This window comes from Columba livia, chromosome 8 (genome assembly GCF_036013475.1).
Source record: "Columba livia isolate bColLiv1 breed racing homer chromosome 8, bColLiv1.pat.W.v2, whole genome shotgun sequence".
NCBI lineage: Eukaryota > Metazoa > Chordata > Aves > Columbiformes > Columbidae > Columba > Columba livia.
This window is the reverse complement of record NC_088609.1, coordinates 20,863,783-20,887,882: the sequence shown is the minus strand read 5'-3', so window position 1 is coordinate 20,887,882 and position 24,100 is coordinate 20,863,783. Positions and strand designations below refer to the sequence as shown.

Sequence of the window (24,100 nt, the reverse complement as noted above, 5' to 3'; positions counted from 1 at the left end):
TCATTCCTAGTGAGCAGAGAGAAAAGGAAGAGTGTCTCATGTTTGTGAAATCAACAGGAAGTTGATCCTCTCTCAACAATTTGTCTTACTGCTGATGCAAATGTTCTCTCTTAGCAAGTATTTGGCCTTTCAACTGACCAAGAGACATGAGAAAGACAGGAACATCATGACGTTCCTGTAAGAATTTTTCTTTCCAAACACAGAGGTGGAGACTGTTACCCCTTAATGATCAGCAACCATTCATCCTGTGTACTAACTGAGACAGGATGGGAAGAGAGAGAGAATTTGAGTTGATGCTTATTATTTCCATGGCCTTATTCTTTGAATTATGGCCAGGAAGTTAAAAAAAAAAAAAAAAGGAAAAAGAAAAAAGGCAGTGGTTTTGCCTCCCCCACTCTGTCCTGGATCAAATCAGAAAGCTCCTTCATTTACCCAGGTCACCTCTTCTGAAGTGTTACCACAAATCTTTGCCTTCCAACTCTTCTGAGGTCCTATGAAGAACCCCTCACTACCAGAAATACTTCTAAATTACATGCGGTTGGTAAGGCTTGCTTTATATAGGAGGAAAAATGAACTGAAATTCTGAGGGCTGCTTTGCTGCTTGTATTTCAGTCTGTGCTCATGCTATGCTCCAAACAAACTGATAAGAACAACAGAGCAGGTACATTCTGTACTGTTATTCTGTAAAAACTGCATTAGAGATGAGAAATAAATCTAAAGGTGCATTACTTTGTTAAGCATGAAAAGAAAATAATATTCCTAAAGTCCAGTCACTCTCTCATTTCTAAAGCAGCTTCACATTGTAAAACTGCCCTATTTTTCAGTCACCAGTGCACGGAACTATAGGTTGTGGGGTTTTGGTTTTGTTTGGGTTTTTGTATGTGTGTGTGTTGGGTTTTTTGGTTGGTTGGTTTGGTTGTGATTTTTTTGTTTGCTTTGTTTTGTTGCCCCAGCCCGGGATGATCATTACATGCAGCGTAACGCTCTGTGACTCACAGGTGATTAGGATTTTAGGAGTTTACCAAATCTCTGTGACATCCAGTTAAGACATATAAACAAAACAACAACGACAACAAAACCCCAACAACAAAAACCAACAGCCAGGAAAAATAAAAGCGAGCACCATTCATACCTGATACAAGAAGAATGAGCCTACTACAAGAAGGCTCATTAGAGGATGTGCCAGAGAGCCCTGGTATTTCTGTCCTTCAGAACAAACACAGACTGTACACTGAGTTCTCCAGATGAAAACAAAGAACATTGGAGAGGGTGAAGACCCACCATTACCTTTGCTTCTTTGCAAATAGCCTATATATACAACACACACTTCAAACTGATTTTAAGCACTATTTTACTACTAAACCTGATTTAGTAAACAAACAACTTAAGATCATTTACCAAGATCTAAATTGCTAAAATGCCTTCTATTGGCTTTCTGAGAGCATTTGATGTAAAGGCTCCCTTAGAAATGAAAAGTGCTGAGCCTCTAATTTGGAAATTTTGTTTCTCTTGGGTTGCCAGACACTACCCTTAATTTCAACTGTTGGCTGTAAACAACTTCGATGTGAGGGCTATTAAGAAACAATCATTCAGACTAAGACTCGTGGTGACAAGAGGCTGTTACCAGGATTCAGTTTAAAACTGAACAGACACAAATATGGAGAAAATGCAACTCAGCTGCATGGATTAATAAGACAAATAAAAACAGGGATAACAAAATTCAGTGTTCTGATTGGCATTTGTGTGATTTTTATTAAGTATGTGTCATAAAACTTGTAACCTATTAGAGACTCTTCATGATGACATGCAGACTTGCTACAGAACTTAAAAATAATTCCAAAATAGTTTTAAGTCCTAATAACAAAACAGAAGAGTTCTTTCTACCCACCACTGCAGTCCTGATCTTTTCATTCCTGTTTCTTTCATAAAAATATAAAGATATTTTGTAACACAAAAATGAAACTGTTTTAGATATGGTAATAATCTAATGCCTTTTATCCTAGATGTATGCAGAAATACTAGAAGTCAAACACTTCTAAGTCTTCCCCCCTACTTCCCTCAATATTCCCACAACAATTCTTTAAAACTGTGCTGTGGATTTTGAGGCAGACTAATGCTGTGGCTGTTTCATGGCATAGCCTGAGGCTGCAAATGCTCTCAGTCCTCAAACATTATCCTTCAAAGTTTTTAGAAGTTTCTCAATTCTTTGTTTAGCCATCACAGGAAGTCTCACACACAAGTTTCATGCAAGCCAGCACTGAAAAGAATTAAAAATCCATCTACCTTTATGAATAATTCATTACAGAAAGCACAACATGCATCATGCTGACTATATTTCATTGTTAAACTAGAGGTGTGCATTTTGCTAGTGGGAATTGATGGCCAGTTTATCAAAGAGTGCATAAACATCACTTGATTGACTTCTATGAAGACAGTTAACACTGAATTATACCATTTCAGTTTATAACTGTGGGCAAACCCATTAAAAAACACTGATTAAGTTTCTGCGTTTTCCCTTGAAAGACTAGAGATGAATAGGAAAAATAACGTAAGTTTCAAGAAAGTCAGGAGCCAGATACTTTTGAACATAAGAACTATTGTATATTAAGGGCAAATGAGACATTATCTGTGTTTCAGCAATGGTTATCTGCCTGTATATACAAGATTTTATTTGGACAGCGGAACTAATATTTCTCTAAATTAACAGCAAAAATGTAATGTTAGATTTGCAGAAGGAATTAATTGTAAGACAAATCTACTGCTGATTAGAACAACAGTTTTCAAAATAAATATTTGATTTTCAATGTTCATGCTCTGAAAGCATAATTAGTTAACAGGCATTAAATACCTAGATTTAGAAACACGCTTCAAAAGGAAGCTTGATTTGTAGCTGGACCAAAAAAAAAAAAAAACAAAAACCCCACACCCCACAACATACCTTACATGCAAAATTAAGCAAGCAAACAAAAAAGCTGCAGATTTTTCTTTCTGCTGCACATTTCATTTTTGAGTTATGGGTCATCATGCCACAGGGGTGGACTCATTCTGGTGACCTGAACCAACAGAAAATTCCCCAATTTCAATGAATTTAAAAGCAGAATACTATTTGTGATGCAGGTTTGGAGAAGGATCTGTAATACTGAAGAGTAATAACAAGCGCTCCTGATTGTGCTTCTACATTTCTATATAACAGCAGAATCAAATTAGTAAGATGGAGCCGTTTTACTATGCCCATTCAGAACTCTGGTGGCAGTAAAACCCTTGAGAATTATGTCAGTTCCAGGCTGCTGCTCTGAAAAGCTAACAAGAACAAAGAACAACTGAGATATAGATATAAATATTATGCTTTCCCCCCCTTCCAGGTAATGAGGACAAAATGTTTTAAATAGCATACATCCCCTTCTCAAAATATTGAGAAGCAGCACACAAAAGAAGGAGGATCTCAGCAAAATTTCTCCCTTTGTGTTTTGAATGCAGCCAGACAGATAACTGGCCAGAGACACCAGCTCAAGGATGGGCTTGTGCAGAAGCCCCTGTCACCATCCAGACCCTGCCTGAGACACCCAGTGCTGGCCCTGCAGGGGGGACCCCGGCTGCCCATGGCATGTCCTGCCTAAGAGGATGCTCCCAGTCAGCCCAGATGCAGTAACTGGCTGCCTCTAGTCCCATCCATTCTGACTGCAAACTTGCCAGTGTAATGAGTGTTTGCAATTGCCTATTTACTCTAAAAGCATCACCTTTTTGTGTAAATTGACTTTCTACTATCGAAGTCCTAACCAGCAAAATGAAAGACAGGAGAAATGTGGCTCATTAGGGACATAACAAGTAAAACAATAAATAGGACAGATTTTTATCTCAGTTATTGCGGAATAATTCAGCTATAATTTCACTGACTTCCATAGTATTAGTAATATTTATTAGTTTCCTGTGGATGTACTCCAGCATAAATGAGGTCAGAATCAGGGTCATCCTAAACAGCTTATAACTTATTTTGGACAGGATTAAAGTAGAAACCACATTTATTTACCCATAGTTACTTGAAACTCTGAATACTGACTTAGATACATATAGCCAGTATGGCACTGCTTGCACTTGTAGCACTGGGAAATTGATTTCTTTTTCAAAGACATTCACTTTGATCAGAAGTAATGTTTAGCTTTCACTAATTTTAAGCTTTCAGTTGCGATTAAGGAGATCAGCATCAAATCAAATGAAAAATTGAGCAATTTTACTTACTTGAGTTTAATAACTTCTTAATTTAAGATAGGGTATTTATTTTCACATAAAGTAATAGCAATCTTTTGGATTAGAATACCTACCCCACTTGTGATTGTTTTGATGTTGTGTTACCCCTTCATATAGAATAACTCAAGCTCTCCAGACCAACACTGGCATTCAGAAAGTAACACAATCAAGCTATGTCAGCAACTTACCTCAATTTCTAAATATTGGGGGAGTTTGCATTCTTCTGTGCTTTTCACTGAACACAAAGACTATGAAACCGGCACTCATTTTATTTATTTTCTGTTTTACTGTTTTGACAAGAGTTTATTTATATTGCTAAGTTTATGGATATTCACTATGATTGTCCAAAATGTTAGATGATGGAGTCCAGGAATTCTACCATATTCATAGTGTTGATTCAAAAAAAACTAGCAAGGAAAGAAAACATTTATAGTGACATGAGATGAAACAAATTCAAAATATGAACCTAAAGGATCATATTTTGTAATCAGTCTCCTATGCCCGTGAAGTTCAAGTTCATCATTCCCAATGTTTTGCTGCACATTTCTGTTTCTCTACATCTGAAAACTATTACTGGATCTTTTTAACTGACCAATATCAAGCCATGGCTTGATTTGTTGTTGTAGATGCTTTATTTAAAGAAATTTCTCATGTTCTTACTGCTGCAGATAAGAAAACAAGGAACAGTCCTGAAAAATGTTTGTCAGTTTTCATGCTCATCACAAGCCAGCTGGTGCTTAAAATTAATTACAATTGGTTACCTTGGTAACATTAAATCATGCTTGAAAGTTTCAATATTGTTTATCCTTATAAGTTTCCACAGCAATTTCAGTTCCAAGGGTAAAAGACTACGGACCAAAGTTCAGCAGAAAAAGCAATCTAAACTGACCCCACTGCTAAATCAGCACCCCTTCTCTCTTCACCTTTCACAACTGCATTTATAGCTTGTTGCATTCTGTTTTAAAAACATTTGAACTTTACATATCTACCCTTAAAAGGCTGTTCATCAAATGCCTACTGTTCACATTAGACACCTACTGTTCAAGTCATAGATTCTTAGATGTCTGGTAAATTGATATTGATTTCATGCATTCAATTAAAAGCATATGATAGCTGGGTTGAAAGTAGAGGCTGAGGAGCTTGTTATGTTGTTTTACATAGGGGAGAGAAGAACAAAGGTACTTTCAAACACATCAGTCTATTTCCGGCAGCCCAAATTCCCCCTATGATTTAGGATAAAGAAGCATCAGAAGAACATTAAGTCTTACTCAGTTCCTTAGATTTGGAAGAGAAATTTCATTTTACTAGTAACATAGGCTTTTCAGTATATAGATTTACCTGCAGGGTAAGGGGTGGAGGGTTACAAACTCTGTACTTATATGCTTTGGTATATTTCAATAATCCTCCTTTTCCTACCTTGGGTTTAAAAGGTTTTTAAAGGTAAAGATCTCATTAATTCTGCAACTGCCAAATTAGTAGGTTAATCTTCTACTTTCTACAGAACTGGTTTGAGATTCTCCTCTTTCAAAATCTGTATAGTATAAAACACCCAGCAGCTAACAGTTGTAAACAAAGCTTCTTTACATGAATGGAAACTGATGTCTGTTTTTAATAAACTTTTTATATTCCTGTAAAACATGAGCTGATACAGTCATCTCCACCACAAATTTTGCCCGGTCTTCTGAAATACAAGGAAAAAGTAGCCTCTTTTGGGTACAGAATTATTTTTTTTACCCCCTTCTACAACCTAGGAACTCCTAACATCCCCACTGTGCAGGGGTGAGGAATTACATTAGGTTAACATACTCTCTGTCCTTACAGGTCTACAGGACAAAACTGTGAAACAAAGCTTGGAGTTTCAGCAACTCAAGAGTCTTGAGAGCTCAAATACATGGCAGCAGAGCATGTATTTAAGGCTCAAGGTAAGAAGAAAAGTGGTGTCTATAGTTGTCAATAACAGACCTTCCAAGTCTAACTCATCTCCTTGTCATCACCTCCTCCACACTGCCACCTGCTAAAGAATTCATACTGAAAAACCTACTGTCTTCTCTTCCTGATCCATGTGCCAGTCACCCATGTTGGACACTCAGGAGTGGCCGCTACCACATTTGTGTGCAGCAGAGAAAGCACCTAGCAAGGGCCTCACACCCTCTGGAAGGAAATGGAGCCACTCCTCCAAATCCTCTGTATGGCCCAGCTTGGATGCACACACCCATCTCATGAACCACAAAGCAAATATCCAACTTAGACACCCCCAGGATAGTGAGACCAAACATAGGCAGATGCATGCACTGCCACTCTAGGCATTTGTGAGAGAACTTGACTAAGTTTCCTAGACCTTTCAGAGCCTGGAGTGAGGACAGAAAAATTAAATTGACAACTGCTGAGCTGAAGAATACAATGACCTCCATCAGTAAAAATTCTAGTATAAATTGGTGTAAAATAACACCTATTCAGAAGGTGAAGGATGAGGTGCAATTAACCTTACTTTTCAACTGAGGCATGCATAGAGGCAGAATTCTGGCACCCATCATGAAAGCAAGTAAAAGGCATTTCTTGAAAAGTGGTATTTAAAACATGTCCCCTCTTTCAGAGTAAAAAGTGAAAAATGTGCTCTTTGCACTTTTCCAGTTGCACAGAGAATTGGCACCACAGAAACAAGGGTGTCTGTATTAGCCCAGAATAGCAGATGGAGCACATTAACATTCCTTTCTTCTCACATATTATATAGAGGTTTTCAGTTATTTCTTTCACAACTAATATGACATGTGAAAACAAAATCCTTTACTGTAACAAACTGTGTGTTGAAATGTAAGTGCAGAGTAGCTGAGCACTGACCTATCCCTGCTCTTAGTGCTGCTCTTACTGGCACAAACCATACAGAAAAAAAAATAGGCTGATCAGTACGGAGTTGTGAGAAAAACCTGGGACATACAGGGATATAATGTCCTCTGCTGGACAGCCGGAGGAGAAATAAATTATTGTAATTAAAACACTCACTACAGTCCTCCTGCACAGAGATGAAAACACAGGAGCACTCAGAAGGTGAATTAGATGAGCCTTTTCTTGAAGCGACTCATTGATAAAACAGCCATTTTCATCAGCTCCACAGATCTGGGGCTGAGATGTGCAGCACTGCTTTGCCCTTCAGATGCTACTCCATTCCAATGCCATCTTTTGTTATAATTATTATTTCTTTAGGACTAATCAATAAGAATAAAGATTGAAGAACTGAGTCATTGCAATGCATGTATTGTGAAACTGCAAGTTTCAAAGGTTGACGTAGTCTGTCAGAGCCTGTGGAGCTTTTCAATTAAGTACAAATCCAAGCATTTACCTAACACTTATGTAAAACCTACCTTTTCCTCATCTCATATTGTCCGCTAAACACAGCTTTCAAGAGACAGAGAATTCTGACCCTACAATACCTGTGCCACTGTATTGCTCACAAATAAAGGGAAACGAAGTGTTTAAAACCTGATCAATGTTTCATACAGCTCTTATGTGTCATAGCATCCACAAGCTACACTGCTGTTTTAGCCAGAGACAACTTTATAGGAGAAATCACCAATAAAGTTGAGATATCCACTAAAGTGGATGACTTCACAAAATTTTTTCCTGATAACAAACTTAAAATCTGCAGCTTGGGCTCACATCTTCTGTGTGACAGATTACTATAGTACCTCACTGGCCTACCTGGCTCTCTGGATTTTTTTGTTGTTGTTCTTAATCTTATGCTGCATGTATGGGTATCTTCCCTCTGTGTGTGCTGTTTGTCACATAATATTAGGTTGCTGTAGTGATTGTTAAAAAAGAGGAAAAAAACGGTAAAGCTGAACTGTGGAAAACCCTGAGGCTAAAAGTTGGATAAATGACCACTCCTGAAAAATGAAACTTAAGCACCATTTATCCTGGATTCTACTGGAACTGTTTGTAAGAAAGTATATTCTCCTTTACCAAAAAAAGGCAGCTTATTTCCTCTGTTAAATCTTTCTAATTGGTACCTGTATTGGAGGGAACAATAAAAGAGGGGCAAGGTAAAACCACAGGGAAAAAAAGTTGTTGTTGTTGTTGTTGTTTTGTACTTGCCCAAGCAGGTTGGGTTTGTGTGTGTGTTTTTTTTTTTGTTTGTTTTGTTCCAGGATCAAGTGCAGACAAAATTACCTTCATTTAACACAAAGTGATATAAATCACAAAGAAGTTAAATGAGATGCCTGAGGCTGAAAGGGGTCATTGCTTCCTGAAACCTGAACTCAGTCACTATACATTACTGTTTCAGATAAAAATTTACATTTTAATTTCCTTTACTTCACAAAAAAATAGATGTACAGAGATGTGCACTTCAGTTTGTTAGGTAACAAACATTTACACACTCATACGATTTATAAAGGAAACACAAAATTAGAAGCAAATATCTAATCAAAGCTAATATTTAAGGCCTTAAAATACTTTAAAGCTTAAAATGACAGACAGACGTTTCCCTCAGTGAACGTAAAGAACCCAACCTGCACTGCAGTACAAGTATATACATCACCAAGATAGTGCTTCATCAACCACTATGCCCATCTGTAACTCCATCTTCCCTACTGTGGCTCAGGAGGCAGATGACCACAATCCTCCGACAGCCTCTTAAGGAGAATTTAGAGTCCCACAGCATTCAAAATAAATTAATGAAACCTCAGAACAGCAAGTTTCCACTCAGTGAAAGAGGAAAAAGAACCAGAAATCAGGAACCTAAGTGACTGACTTAAAAGGCAGCACCAGCATCACCCCAGGGAACCCTGTGGCTTTAAAGAATTTCCAACAGTTAAAACAGTCACTTGAAAGCTATGACTCAAACTAGCTGGCTTGCTGCAAGTGGAATAATTTATATTCTATTTAAATCAACAATAGAAATAGGTATCACGACCAGCACATTCACTACTGCTACATGAACTTTCAAAGGCACAAATATCTCTAGATTTGCACAACATTAGTTTGGTGAACTATTTCAGGAATACAGGCATATTGAAAGGCAGTTCCATGAACAAATATGGGAAACCAATGCCTAACTAAACCTTCATTACTGACCTCATTTCTGTTTAGTTCTGTATACCAGAGGATACAGACCACCTTATACGGTGATCTTCATAGCTCTGATTTTAGTGGATTTAATCATTGCACTAGTATTTTTTTTTGCTTTAGAGGTTCATCCGCTGGCGTATGTCAATGTTGGCAGCAGATGATCAACACTCCAGTATCTGAAATTTGTATTGGAAGATCAAAACACATAATTTGTATGCTTGGAAACGGACAGATTTTTTAAACACAATTTTATCCTTATTCACAAAAGGTTTAGGGAACAGTAACTGGTTTTTGGCAGATGGGGAATTTGCGGTAGTTTTCACTTCATCATTTTGTTTTCTTAATTAATGGTGGATACTCAGTCTCTCAAGATACATAGTCTTTGTTCTGATCCCTGGCTGAAAAAACAGGTCATAAGCAATATAATGCATAAATTACCTGATAAATAAACATCATCTTCTGGTCTCTGTAAGATAACCCAGCACTAATTTAACTAGAACATTCAGAGAAAATTGTGTTCTTCATGAGAATATTCAAACACAAGAACATTCTTGGATACCGAGTAATGCCATTGAGCTACCTCCTTCAGACAATCAAGGAAACCAGCTAACCAAAGGGGAATATTAACTTTAATGAAATGAAGGAATCTAATCAGAAAAATATTTAGACAAAGTTTCTGGTAAATGGCACAATTTATTGTCATTCTGCTGATTATCTAATTTCAAAGTTTAAAAAAACGTGGTGATTTAAGTTTACTACTTTATCTGAGTGGAAAAAAAGTCTCTTCTTCCCCTTCTCTGGTTTTAAAAGGCAGAAAGAGGGCAGGTGGGCAGGAAGAAGGAAGAAAATAATTTAGCAACAAGCAGGAGATGGTAAAGCCCATTACAATTCCAAGAACAAAAACTGCTTCAGCTACATTTTAAGCAGATGCCTTCAGGTACCTTGTGTAATATATGGACAGAAGTCTAGAAGCATCTAGGACAGCCACAGAATTCCATTCCTCTAATGAAGTTAACTAAGGGTATTTAAAATGTCATTTCTTAATCTAAAATTGAACAAAAGCCATGATTTCTCTTATGGGTATTTACACATTTGAGATGAAGTGACTACACAATAGGAATTCTAAAAGTAATTACTTCCCATACATTTATATTCCAGCTCAGAGAGCTACTACCTGCTGGTTGCCTTTCCTATAGAGAATTACTTGAAAGTTTCTGCATTCTCTCCTAGGGGTGAAATACAATAGGAATCCACAGAGAACATCAATTTTCTTTGCTTTTCTAATGTTTACAACTTCCCTGTAGTATTTATCAAGAACTATGCAACTCCCCATAGTTAGAGCTGTGTAGGCTAACAGCAGGAATTCTTGGTGTTGATGGAGCTATTGATCATACAAACATTAAAATTATGTCTCCTGTAGTAAACGCCAATAAAACAGAGGTACATTAATCAGGAAATCAATATGCTTGTCAATAGAAAGGCTAACTTTGACAACGTAATGCAGCAGGCAGACCTACTGGATGGTGGACCAAAACACAAGTAACTCAGGTAGTGACCTTTTTGTTTGACTTCTGGCTGTGCTGAAACACTGTTTAACTGGAATGTACAGAATGGAAGGAGGAAAGCAAGGATTTAGCTGTTTAAATTGTTCCATAGGAACAAACTTTAATTTGTTGCTACAGTGACCTTTAGTTGTTCACTTCAAAAACAAACAAAAAAAGGGAACAGTCACAGAATATTCCTGACGATCTCTAACTGTCTTTTCATTTGTATGTCTGGACTATGTTTAATAAAGTAATACACTTTTGATATATGTATTACTACTCCTGATGCCAAAAATTAAAGATCATTGTTGGAGGCAGGCAAGATATTCTCAGCCACAGGAAATTTACTTGAAAATCAGAGATAACAAAAATTTATCTCCCCATCAGCATTGTGAGTGTTCTCTAAAGTTAAAGCTGCCCTTGTTGGGTTTAACCCTTCCACTATAATCTGGGAAGAAAAAAACCAAACTTGTCTGCATCTGGGTAAGAGTATCTAAATCACAGTTTTCCACAGTGTACATCAAGATTTTAATTCATTTATTTTGAACATTCCACGCTGGGACAAAATCAATTCTCAATTTTACAAATTCCATATATGGAATTGTTGTAGACTGGCCAGTACAGTACTGTCCACTTCATCCTGTATTAGTGTTAAACGAAGACCAAAAGCTGTCAGGAACTAAAGAGCTAGTGTTTGGGTATGGATGATTCTGTTCATCCCATTTCAGATCAACTACTAAGCTTCCATTAGTGGATTCTTTGTTTTGAGGAAGAATAAAGAAAAAAGAGATCTGCTTGCTGACCAGCTAAATAGCAATAATTATATGAAAAGGCAAATTAATCAAAGAGCAAATGAACTATATGTGTTACCTAGTATATTAAGGGTATCCAAAAAGAAAGCGGGGTGGGGGGGGGGGGGGGGGGGCGGGAAGGGGAGGGGAGGGAATAACTAAAAAAAAGGTTTTGGCCTATCCAAGACAGAATCAAAATTGGCTGGAAAAGTAACCCAGGTACATATATACATTCTGATTAGACAGACCACTGAGGTGGTGCCCAATACACACATGTGGAAGCACCAGTGATAATAATATTACCACAATGTACATCAGCCACAAATGAAACCTCAAGGAAAAAGGAAAGAAAACAACCAATGAAACAGAGAAACCCCAAACCTTATTACACTCCTCCACACTTATTACACCGAAAAAAATAAACCAAAAAATAAAAACCTATGAATTCATTTTAAGATTCCGTTTGCATGCACGTTGAAATAAAAACTGATCTGATATAATCCAAAGTACATAAGAATAGCACAACATAATGTCAATCCTGCCTCCTGTTAATAAATGATATATGGTGGCAAAGTTTAGATTCTTAAAATGATAGAGTAACAGCGCTTTAAATTTTATTGTCCTAAACTAAGTTCTGAAAGTGATTTTCTTTTCTCCTTTTTCTCAATTAAAAAAGCACCATTTCGTCTCTCATAACTCTTATTTTCTCTCTTTTCCTGTCTGTGTTGCTTTTCTGTATTATTGCTTTGGTGCTAAACATTAACAAACATAACTGGTACAAGACTAGGTAGCTATTTTTAGGGCAGTTTTGTTTGACTGCTTATGAGCTTATAAAAACATCCTTAAGTATCAGAAATCCATTGTTTGTAGCTTATGATGCTTCACACTCTTACAGAGTGGAACTTGGAAAGAATTCAGACAATCCCACTCAACTAATAACTCCAAAGTCAAATGCTTGATTCAGCAATAAAGTATGACTTTGTAAAAGAAATAAAGTTTGGAACATTTGCTGCTTTAGGTGCAAACAGACTTCATCACAAAGGAGATTGACCTTGTAGCCTGATCTGATTTTTCAGTAATGCTGGTGATTGCTGCAGCGCTGCTGGAATACAAAACCATTCCATAGCACTAGAAATGGATCTTTTAACAAAGATTAATGTTGACCATTGTGATAAATCCTCTCCAGTTTTATTTACTTTTCTAACTGTGCTGAGATATGGGATTGTGAAGCCACGCAGTTTCTATCTTCTCCGGTATTTTCTTATTAGACAGGCTCCTCCACTTTTATTTTTGGTCACTTCCTTTCATTTTCAGATATATTTCCACTTACACCTGAAATATGTGAATTTTTGTTGAAGATATTTATGGAGCAGCAGTCACCACACAATCTAGGTGCTATAAATTTATTTTTATACTTACCACATTATTTTTCTCTCACACACCTATATGACCCAGTTATAGTGCAGAATTAATATGTACTTCATAACTGAAAATAGTCCTGGTTTTGCAAGCTAGATAGACTTATGTTGAGAACTAAGGTTATAAACTTTTTTCTCATAACAGGTAATTATAAGCACATTTGTCACTCACCTCTCATGATAGAAACATTACAACACCACGATTTATAATACTTCAGCAGGTCAGAAATGAGAATACAGCCAGCTGACCCCATTACTCAGCAGAGAGAACAGATATGGCTCATATGGAATCTACAGAGAATGGAATAGAATCAATTTCATCTACTGAAAATAAACACTCTTTGGCTGATTAGAGACCAAAGCTGTTATCTGGAAATTACTGCCTTAATTTATGCTGAATTTTTCCTCATCACTATTCTGCACAGTATCTGTAGCCTGAGAGGAAAAAAAAAAAACATAAGTAGAGGACAGAAGATAAAAAGAGATCAGAAAGAAGAAAAACTGTGTCACTTCTTTGCAATATAGAGGTGCATTTCCCCAGCCTTTTCTTCAAAACCACAGAGTTTATTTTGCAGGAGAATTAGCTGAAATTAAGCTGCTGAAATATAACAGTCCAAAGGGGGTTTATTTAGTTATAAGCTTGAAAATCCTCTGTGACAACCAACTGCTTTTATACCTTGCACACGTTTTGGTTCAGGTAGGTTCCTGTTAAAAAAAACACTGGCAACATTTTGTTGCTAATACTCACAATGTCTTTACATTTTTGATCTCTGTCCTTGCAAGATCAGCTTGAAAATAACTGAACATTTAGAGAAGAAATACAGATTTAATACTTGTGTCCTTTTTCTTCACCAATTTAACCCAAGTGCTACCTGACCTGTTTTTTCTGCTACAGCTGTATTTACCTGATGATCCAAATCGAGTAACTGGGAAAAGTGGTGAACATATCTACAAGGACTAAATTCATGGATGCTTCCTTTTGTATCACAGAACCTATCAATATATTTTACCAAAAATGAAAAACTGGGATTAACACACAATGACATTTTATTTGAATTGTTCAAAAATTTGATTGATTGAAGTATTATATAACCCCTTGTGATTCCTATAGTCAGATTAATATGCTAAACTAAGTAGGATTATGCTATCAAAAGGTCATTTTAAACAAGAGAAAAATGTAGTGCCATTAAATTACTATATGTCTTTTAAGACAAGTAAAAACTGGTAAGTTGAGAAAGAGAAATTAATGAGACAATTTAAGCCTGTTTTCACAAAAATGTAAAGTGATTTATCTACATTTTAATGGAAAAGTAGCCCTAACCTCAGGAAGGTGCCCAAATAATGTGATTTAAATATAAATCAGAAAAAAAATATTAATAGCACCTGAAATTTGAAAGGAAAAAAATGAGAAATACAAAGAATATATTCAAATATTGCATATATATTCAAAGTTGTTCTATTTGTTCTTAGAATAAATTGCCACAGAACTCTAAAAAGAAGAATGGGTGAAGAATTTCGGCAATTACTGCCAGTTTGTTCTGCAGATGGCAAGGTGGAAGGAAACTGAGGCGGCTTCCTGTAAACTCTACAAAAACCATCTTTCTCCAGTTGCTCTTCCAAAAGAATAATTCTAATCATTACAAAAAGATGATTTGTTGCTGGTGCAATTCTGGTAACCCTCACAGGCAAGACACAGTAAGCTGATTACACACTCCACGACAAATGGGTGTTCAGGACAGGCAGTGTGTTCTTGGTGGGAAACGAAGGTTACAGAAGAGAGCTCATAAACAGCTTTCCTAACAGACTTTATCATTGAGGTGAAAATATGGCAGCAAATGGTTTCTCAGTTTTTCCAGAAGAATGGCAGCCGGAACAATACAGCAATCCCAGGCAACCTGCTGGTTTGAAATCTTATCACTCTCTGTTCTGTACACTCTCTCTGTACAGTTGAAATCAAATGAAACAAGATCTCAGCACTAATATTTCTTCTTGATGACTAGGGCAGTGCAAGAAGTAGCAACATTTAACAAAAAAAGTGAAGCATTATTTCATGTAATCATGTCTTTTCTACTTCATACTAGTTCACAAGTTTATGCAGATGAAGTTGGAAATGAAACAATTTTCTGGCCCATGATACTGCAGAATGCCTAGCAGTCACATTGTTCTACACACTGCTAGCAGTAAATCAACATATATCCTATCAAAGATAACTTCAGCTTTGATAAAGATTTGCACAGCTTAGGCTCAAGCTGTTGAGTCTTTGGGTTTCTCAGAAAACTAACATACAGTTCTTCCAATCACCTTATTATCGTACTTACCTCTATAACATATTAACAAACCAGCAATAAAAATATGCATTTTGAATTAACTAATGTCTCCTCTTCCATTTTAGTGCCAGACGTGCAAATGAAAGCATAGATTTCAGTTTGTAATAAAAGGACAAGGGCTAGAGGATTACAAGGCATCTTTTCTGTAAAAAGGTCACTACTGCCCCATTTTCCCCCACTAAGCTCCAGTGTTCAGTTTCTAGTCATCACATTACTGAAAAACATCTGAGGTCTTGACAATGTGCGTTTCTCCTGACACCCTGCAGAATTCCTCCAGTAGCCTTTAAAACTCCATAGTTTAAAATAATTCGCACTCTGAAGCTTTTCCTTCCAGACTTTTCCATAAACAGCTCAATAAACTTGCTTTTCTATTTTTTATTCACACATGGAAACACTGATGTCGTCCAGCTTTATATTACGTTTTCTGGCAGCACACTGCATGACAGTATTAACAACTTTGCATCTGCTGAGTCAGCAAGTCAGAATCATATAAGCCTCATACAAGCTTTACCTTACAGTAAATCTGAACTGAATCAGATTCCTTTTACAATGCCTCCATTTAGGTCTGCAATATTTACATGAAAATATTTTCTTTTCAAAACAAATGGCTCAAGTACAAGGTTTCCTTTCATATCTTATTATGCTGACAGTTTAGTACATTAAAAAGGTAAGTTTTATCTAAATTTAGCAGACTAGACACATTTTATTTGATGATCATTTCTACAATAACATGTTTGCAAAAAAAGCTACACACAAATTCAGTTATCAATTGAATCCCTGCTTTTCGGAGCATCTGTCGGTGATCCAAGTATCAAATTAGCAACATGGTCATAGCTTACTGTTGTTTTTGCCAGCAATTTTATAACTACATTTTAAAAGGACAATTACTCCACAGCTGTTGATTGATACTAAAATAGCACCATCTTCGTGGAGTTTAAATACTTCAATGGTTGCACCTGTTTCTAATTGAATTATTAATGGGAAATGTCTATTAAAGTTATCTTTTCATTTGCTTCAGTACAGCTGAAGAAGACAACTGCAAACAATGCCTGTCTCATTATGACTTTTATGATTCATCCTTTAAAGTGTATTCTTCTAAATACGATATGGCGAATTTAAAAGCTTAAACAAAAAGACCTTCTTGCTTTTGTCCACTACTTGCCTTCCTTCTCCAACAGGTGTTTGCTCCATATCTGACAGCTCCTCTGCATTCAGAAACAGGTTAATAGTAGCAGATGTCTCTACAGGTACCAGATCCTGTCCAGCAGAATCCTGTTCCAGTGCCTACCACTGAGCTACCACTGCACAGAACATAGCTGGCTTTAATTAAACTACTAACACTGAATTTCATGTTAGAGAATTACTTCAGATTAGAACAGATGCAGAGAATAACAGGGGAGCAACCAAATGCTCCCCTATCTACCACTTTTAGTATAAGTGTCCAGTAAACAGTATTTTTTGTTTTCCTCCAAGCCTGTATTTCCCATTATCAGAAAAGATATAGGACTGGGCAGGGAGAGCTCTGAACTAGGAAGACATAGATTGGCATAACTGTGACTTACTGATTTGTCTGTCCATTTTCAGGTTCAAATAATCACTATCTTACAGAAACAGAAAGGATTACATAAATGGTGACATTTTAATTAAGTTGTAATAAAAATTGCCATATCAATCCCCAACTACTAAAAAAACATGACACAAACAAACAAAACCACAAAAACCAACCAACCAACCAACAACACACAACACTTTAGTAGAAAAAAGGTTTGAATGAACTCAGAAGTTGCTGCCACAGAAAACGGAGTGCCTCAAGCAGCAGGAGCCACTGAAGCAGAAACTCTCTAACAGTTCCTTTTCATCCAGAATGTGCAGAAATATATTAAAGAGATGTCACGTGTAATGCATTTCATTGAGATTACTAATTCAGTATAAAATGATTTTGCTTGCATTTTATAGTCTTAAAAATTGTAGATGTTGCAACACTATCATAGCAGTAATCTCTATACTTCTTCTTAATGAATTTAATGAAAGTAAGGTGCTCTGTAATGTTGGTAGTACAACTAATTAAATATATGTTGAGTTATTAACAAGCAACTTAAATAATTACTTAAATTTTTGGTAATGTTCCAACTTGTTACCTAATCGAGCCTGTAGGTACTACTTTGTTCAAACAAATAGCATTGTACATTCCCCTCATTTAACTGTGTTAATTAAGCTGATCTTTTTATCTTAATTTTCAAGGATGAAGATGGACATGTCAATCTCCCTGTTACTCGAGTAAAATCCCTATAATCTTGTGACTTTGCCTCTTAATGACTAGGTATATTTAAAACCTCGAGAGTAGCTAAGTTAACTCCGTTCTATAATAGTCACTGTTGCAAAATTTCACTTTTACTGCATTACAATTCTCAGAACCAATTAGCACACTTTATGACTCCATTTGGAACAGCTCCAAGTTTACAACCATCTCACTATACTTCATTATTACTTTATTTAAACAGTCTGACTTAGACCTTTGCTACTGTAAGGTGGTCTGCTATCAAGTTCTGGAAATACTGCACATATTAAACAGATGTCAACACTACAGATTTTAAATTAGCTGTTCTTATTTTGTAACATTTACTCAAGCCCCTGAGTACTGGAACCATTTGATGCCAGACAGATATGACATCCTTCAAACTGGACAAGAGGGGCAAAGAGGTCATGGGAATGCAAATAATAAAAGGTCAAAGTCAAACTTACAAGTGGAATAGCTACAAGACACTTCAGGTAATAGCTTGACATGTAAATTTGGCACACAACAGAAGTTTAGAGCCCACAGAAACACTCCAGGGTTGTCCTTGGCTTTCAAGCACACAGAAATTCAGAGATTTTCATAACTACCTTGATCTTGTAACTTGCAAACTGCTACTATGGCAAAAATAAATAATTTATTTAAATCCTTTTATCAAAGTCCAGGGAAATAGTCAGAAGAGCAGAGTAAATGTGCAGTGGCAGAGTACTGGACCTCACATGCCCTTCTCCTCAACCCAGCAGTGTTTTTGAATTGTTTCCTCACACGAAAGCTAAAGAGATGAGAAAAGTAGGTCATTCAGAGGCTCAGACTTTGCTGCCATTTGTTTAGACAACAGTTTACCATAAATCCCTTGGCAGTTATGGTTTAGCTAAGAGCCAGAAGCCAAGTGTATCCACCTCTGATAACTCCCTGAACTCACAGAAATCATTCTCAAACACCCCACAGTCTCTCCATACATTCAGCTTTCTGAAAAGGTATAGTTCCATGCTTCTGTAAAAACAACCTGGCAACTGAGCAAGACATTTCTGGTAAAGAACTAACTCTCCACTGTTCTTTCTATGTTTTGGCTTTGTCCATCCAAAAAAAAAAATCTCTTCACTATAACTTTTGTTGCAACATTTCAGACCAACTTATAATCAGTTCTACAAAATGAAGTCTTAAGTTTGCCCTTTGGAAAAGAAATTTAATAAACAATTTTGTTGAGCTACGTCAACATAAAAGATATGAAATACAGCATCGAGAAGTTGAAATGAAGCATTTCTATTTTCCCAATATTTTTTCTACCAACTATACTTGTCAGTTTGCATTTTGAGGAGGAAAAAACCTGACACCTACAAAGGATCTGAAGATACAGCAATTGCAATTCTCTAACAACAGAACTTACAGGTGCCTGAGGGAAATTAAGTTAGTTATTATTGTGCAGTGAGATAAAAGTCTGGATAATGAATGAGAAAGGTAGTAGAAGCCTAATTCTTGACCCATTGCTAGGGTAGCCGAGATGAAGACATTTGTAAGCTGGGGATTACATTGCCAGAATTATTTATTTACAAACAAATTCATGGGATGCTCTTTTCTGCTGGTCGCCATACATGACTGTAGGATGAGGCTTGTTTTTTTCTTGCTTTCACACTGAAGTAGTCTACTTCCAGACAGTACTAGAATCTATGTAAAATACTAAACATATCTACCAACACCACAGGGTACCTACTTCCAAGAAATCACTACTTTATCTTCATGATTCTTTTTTTTTTTTTCTTTTTAGAAATACATAAGTAATAATAAAAAGCTTTACTTAACCTCTGCCATTCTAACTTTCACCTTACATAGGGAGGAGCCAGTTCTGACTTTACTCACAAAACATCCAGAGAGACGGCAAAAAAGAACAGTCGGCAGGGCTGGGCCATCCCACGTACATTAACATCCCCCATCTTCCTGCGGTCTCATCCTGTGAAGCAGCCAGTGTGGAAAGTACCCGACTACAGAGAGTCATCTTTAAAGAGAGAACTTGCTGTAGGCAGTATGTAGGCTTCATGAAATTCCCAGCTCCCAATAATGGCCATATGCTCTTTAAGGGACCATTCAGCCCCGAGTTAGAAGGATCCAGCACAGCAGCACCTGAATGCGAATGCCTGTTCTCTGACTGCTGAGGAAGAGCTGGAAGACGGGTCAGTGCTGAAGAGGGGACAGGCAATTGCACCGTGGAAAAGAGGCTCTATCCTTGTGGCCTCTCGAAGGCAAGTGCCAGGATGGAAACAACAGCTTCCTCTAGGGTGATAAACCATTAGTTCCTTTCCCTGTAAGGAAGAAAATTGTCACTGAGGAGGAGATAAGTGAACTCAAAATAGGCAAAATTCACCAGCATAAAGGTCTGTGAAGTTCCTAACTCCCCTGTGGATACTCAAATGATCTTTGCAGGTTTTTCTCTTCGTACTAAAATTCAAGAGTATGTAAATTTTGCATAAAGCTACATTTTGAAAGACCTGCATAATCTTATGGACTATATTTCAAAGAACTAGCACAATACAGCTAAGCTTTTAAAATACACCATGATGCACAAAAGCTAAAACTTTATTTTTAATCTATATTCTCACGTCAATAAATCTCACACGAATGCACTGGGTTTTCACACGCTTCTTCTTCTGCCTCTTACTTCTTCCTAAAAAATAATTTTCTAACTTAGCAATACATTTTTATCAAACCTGAATATGACTAAGAGAATAAAATATCTATTGCTGTTGTGAAAAATAGGTAGCCCGAAAGACTAGAGACAAGACTTAAGCACCCTGCTGGAGGAAAACTCTTGATGTGCGAGTTCCCACAGCTGTCAGACCAGATAATCCTCATGGAACAAATTTAATAAAATCATAAACTGGAGGAAAAATTGAGAACTGAGACCAATTTACTGCGAGACCTAGATACACTGCAATGTGTGTAATTTCTAGTGCTGGTAGAACTATTTTTCCCCCATATAAACTATTTTTTTTACACTGAAGACCTGTTATGGGCCATTCCCCTACAGATATACTATTCAAATTTCCTCCCTATTTATGCTGTTATACTTTACTAGATGATATCATACTTTAAAAAATCTGAATGTTGGAAGGTCATATTAAAATTTCAATGGCATTACAAATTGAGGAGATAGAGTATTTCCCAGAACTGTAACCATTAAAATCTATGAAATAAGGGTTTTTTTTAAATTTTCTCAGTTATTTTGAATATTTTTGTCACTTTCTTAAGTCAACTGAAATGTGTCACAAAAAAATTAATTGCCTACAAATAATTGCAAATAATTGCAAAGATTTCAAAAAGCACATTATGGCAGAACATCAGCTTGATTGCTACCTTTGTGGAATATGGAAAAAGTATAAATGAAATTGCTATTTTAAATAAAGCAGACCTAAAGAAATTGAAGTATTATGCTTGTAACCTTGTAACGACCCCAAATTTCAATGAATGTACAGTAAACCTCGACAAGGCAAATACTTCTGACAAATCTGACAATCTGTTTACTTGGAGATATGATTACTTAACTTAGTAATAAAATCTAAGATAACTTCATTCAATTTTGTGAGCTTCCTCCCCTCTGTCCCACACACTTGAGCTCTGATTTTTAGAAAACATTATTGTTACGCAACAAAGGTGTTCTAACTTAACACATCAGCAGCCACATTTCATAACTCTATATTCAACTTTGTTTTTAATTGTGTTTGTGTCCATCCTATCTAGCTATTACATTTCCCAGATATAAAATGACCAAAAAAATTGAAAGCATAAAAAGGAAAAAAAATCAGGTCAACTGCAATTTTTGAAAAATATATAATATACAACTAGCAAGGAAGCAGTGGAGAAAACTATGGGGAGATTCAGGAAGGAGGTCAGCAAAGAAAAGTCTGTGTACCTTCTGTAGATGGTAAAAGGGTCAGGTAGCATATCAAGTGGGTATAAAAAGATCAAACAGTAAAAAGCAATTAACCCCTTGGCACTGGGAATTGGGATTTCCTGACACCAACTGCTAATGCTGGCCTTAAGGGGTTATAGGATCAAATAATAATAAGCCAAGTCCTCAAATAAAAAGCTATCATTTTAGGCAGTGAGGGAAGGCATTTCAAGTACATCCTGGGCTGCCAGACTAGTATGGTACAAGGAGAAGGGCAGAGAGGAGAAACACTCTGAAAGATAAATGGTAAAAATAGTTTTCCAGATTTGGACTCAAACAGATTTCTTTCAATCAACCCCCCCTCCCCCTTTTTTTTTCTCTTTCTGAATTAAATACACTGTTTTGCCCTATATATCTGTGATGTGTGACCTCATTCAGCTCTTCTCTGACACAAAGAGAGATTTAGCCTCCATTTTCTGAGCAAGTTCCCTCTCATTATGTGATTAACTTCTGAACATTGTCTGTATTAACTGGAGGTGGTTTACTTAATTGCCTTAAACCTTATGGCTCTTTTGCTTCCCTTTTACACAAGAAGGAAGAGGAGAAAGAAAAAGGGTGGTGGTAACAGAGAAATTCCTGAACAAAACCAGCAACATTTGATAGTCAAACAATTTGAGAAATTACATTATTCTAACAGGCATAAGCCTACATTTATAGCAGAGGGGTTGTTTCTTTCTTTGTTTTTAAAAAAGCCATTTGTTCCAGGACATCTCAGGACCTACATTTATTAATTGATATTCTACTGTTTACCTATTTGCTAGTTTATAGCTTTAGATTACTCTACTGCAGAAAAATTAGACTTTTTGTATTAAATAATTGCTGGATTTTCAGACCAGTTAGTGATTTATAGTAGGGAAACTCTTTATGAACACAGAATGAAGCTGACTGATTTTCTTTAGTGCAAACAGAAGCTGTTATATAAATGCTAATCTTATCACAAAACTTCGACTGCTGTAAATATTCCTAGCCCTTTTGAAATTAGTGAAACCTTATTGTTTTCCACATGCTGAAAACTCACTGTAGTTGCACTCAAAAATTTGCAACATATTTGAGTTTACCTTAATCTCTTACCATATGGAAATATTATAAGGAAAATAAACTTTGGCATAAACTTCAGTATTTTGTTTGAAATTTTGTTCATAGGCACAGGATTCTTCTCTGTTAACTACCTGTCTTCATGCAGGTGTAACAGAGATTTAGAGATTCAGAAGTATGAGCCTCAGAGCATGTAAAAGGTGCACACAATCTGTCTGCTACTCTGTTGTCTCCCCCTCATACAGCTGCTCATGCTTGGCCATACCCACTAGCCTGCCAGTAGTGACACTATTTATAACTGCCTACAAAGTATTACCACAAGAGATTGAAATTTCATACAGTAGATACCATGAACTGGGTATCGGTAAGACCCAAAGGTATTGTCCCTTTGTATATGCTTTTGTACTACCACAGCTTCAATTCTGAACCGTGCTCACTGAATTCAATGAAAACATCTCCATCATCTTCAGTGTTACTGGTCCAAACTCTGACAGAATAGCCCTCTATGTATTGTCAGCAGAGACTGACAAATTCTACAAAGATTAAGAGCAGTGGGAAGGAGAAGAGAATGATAGAAAAGATACAGAAAGACATAATACAAATGTAAAAGAGAAATGAGAAGGAAAAAAGACCAAGAGATAAGGAATCACACTGTGATTCAAAAGACAGTGAAATAGTTACATACTACAGTGAAACTGCTGCTCTACAAAAAAATATGCTGCCAGTTGGAAAGTAAAGGTTGCTTACTCTAAGCAGGCAAGACCACCATGTAATGCAGTTTCAAAATAGAAACAAACACCTGACATGCCTCCCTGCTAGGTGGCCCAAAAATATGCAGACTTCATGCAAAGTTATGAAGTGCTTCTCTAGAACACTGATCCCAAAATGGGTCCCTGAGGAACATTATTTGTCACCAGATTCCTCTCCCAAAGGCAGTACCCAGACATTCCTTTAAAGTGTTCTACGAAAACATTTTCTCAATGAAACATGCTATTCAATTCTTTGCTGTACTCCAGAAAGATAAGATCTCTGTTGTTTCCCCAAATTTCTGTAATGAGCTCTAAAATAAATTGCTGCCTCCTAGGTCAAAAACTGAGATGAAAAAATGTATTTCATAAACTATTAAAGAGTATTAGGATTATTATCAGGACCCTACCACTTTTTACACTATTTGATCTCCAAACTTTATTTGAGAAGTTAAGAGTTAGGAAATTCTGACATACTATAGCCTGAGAAGAGCGTGATTCCTTTCAAGTTCAAATAAAGTTATGCCATTAGAATATAAGTTCCACCTTTGGGTTGCCTTCAATTAACACTTCTGTTCTGAATTCAACAGCTTCCTAGGAAGCAGGGGAAGACAGTGACAAATAGAGAAGATCATGCAATAAAGGATCAAATAAAGCTTAAAATATATAAGACACATTTCACGAATTTGTAAAG

At 36.5% G+C, this 24,100-nt stretch overlaps 1 long non-coding RNA gene across 1 annotated transcript in view; it reads right to left on the bottom strand.

Moving 5' to 3' along the window:
• Positions 1-24,100, bottom strand: part of LOC135580123 (uncharacterized) — a 50,411-nt gene that overhangs the window by 5,405 nt on the left and 20,906 nt on the right. Inside the window, exon 4 of the long non-coding RNA XR_010474346.1 lies at positions 19,540-19,979. This is a non-coding gene — a long non-coding RNA (uncharacterized LOC135580123). The remainder of the gene's footprint in view (positions 1-19,539; positions 19,980-24,100) is intronic.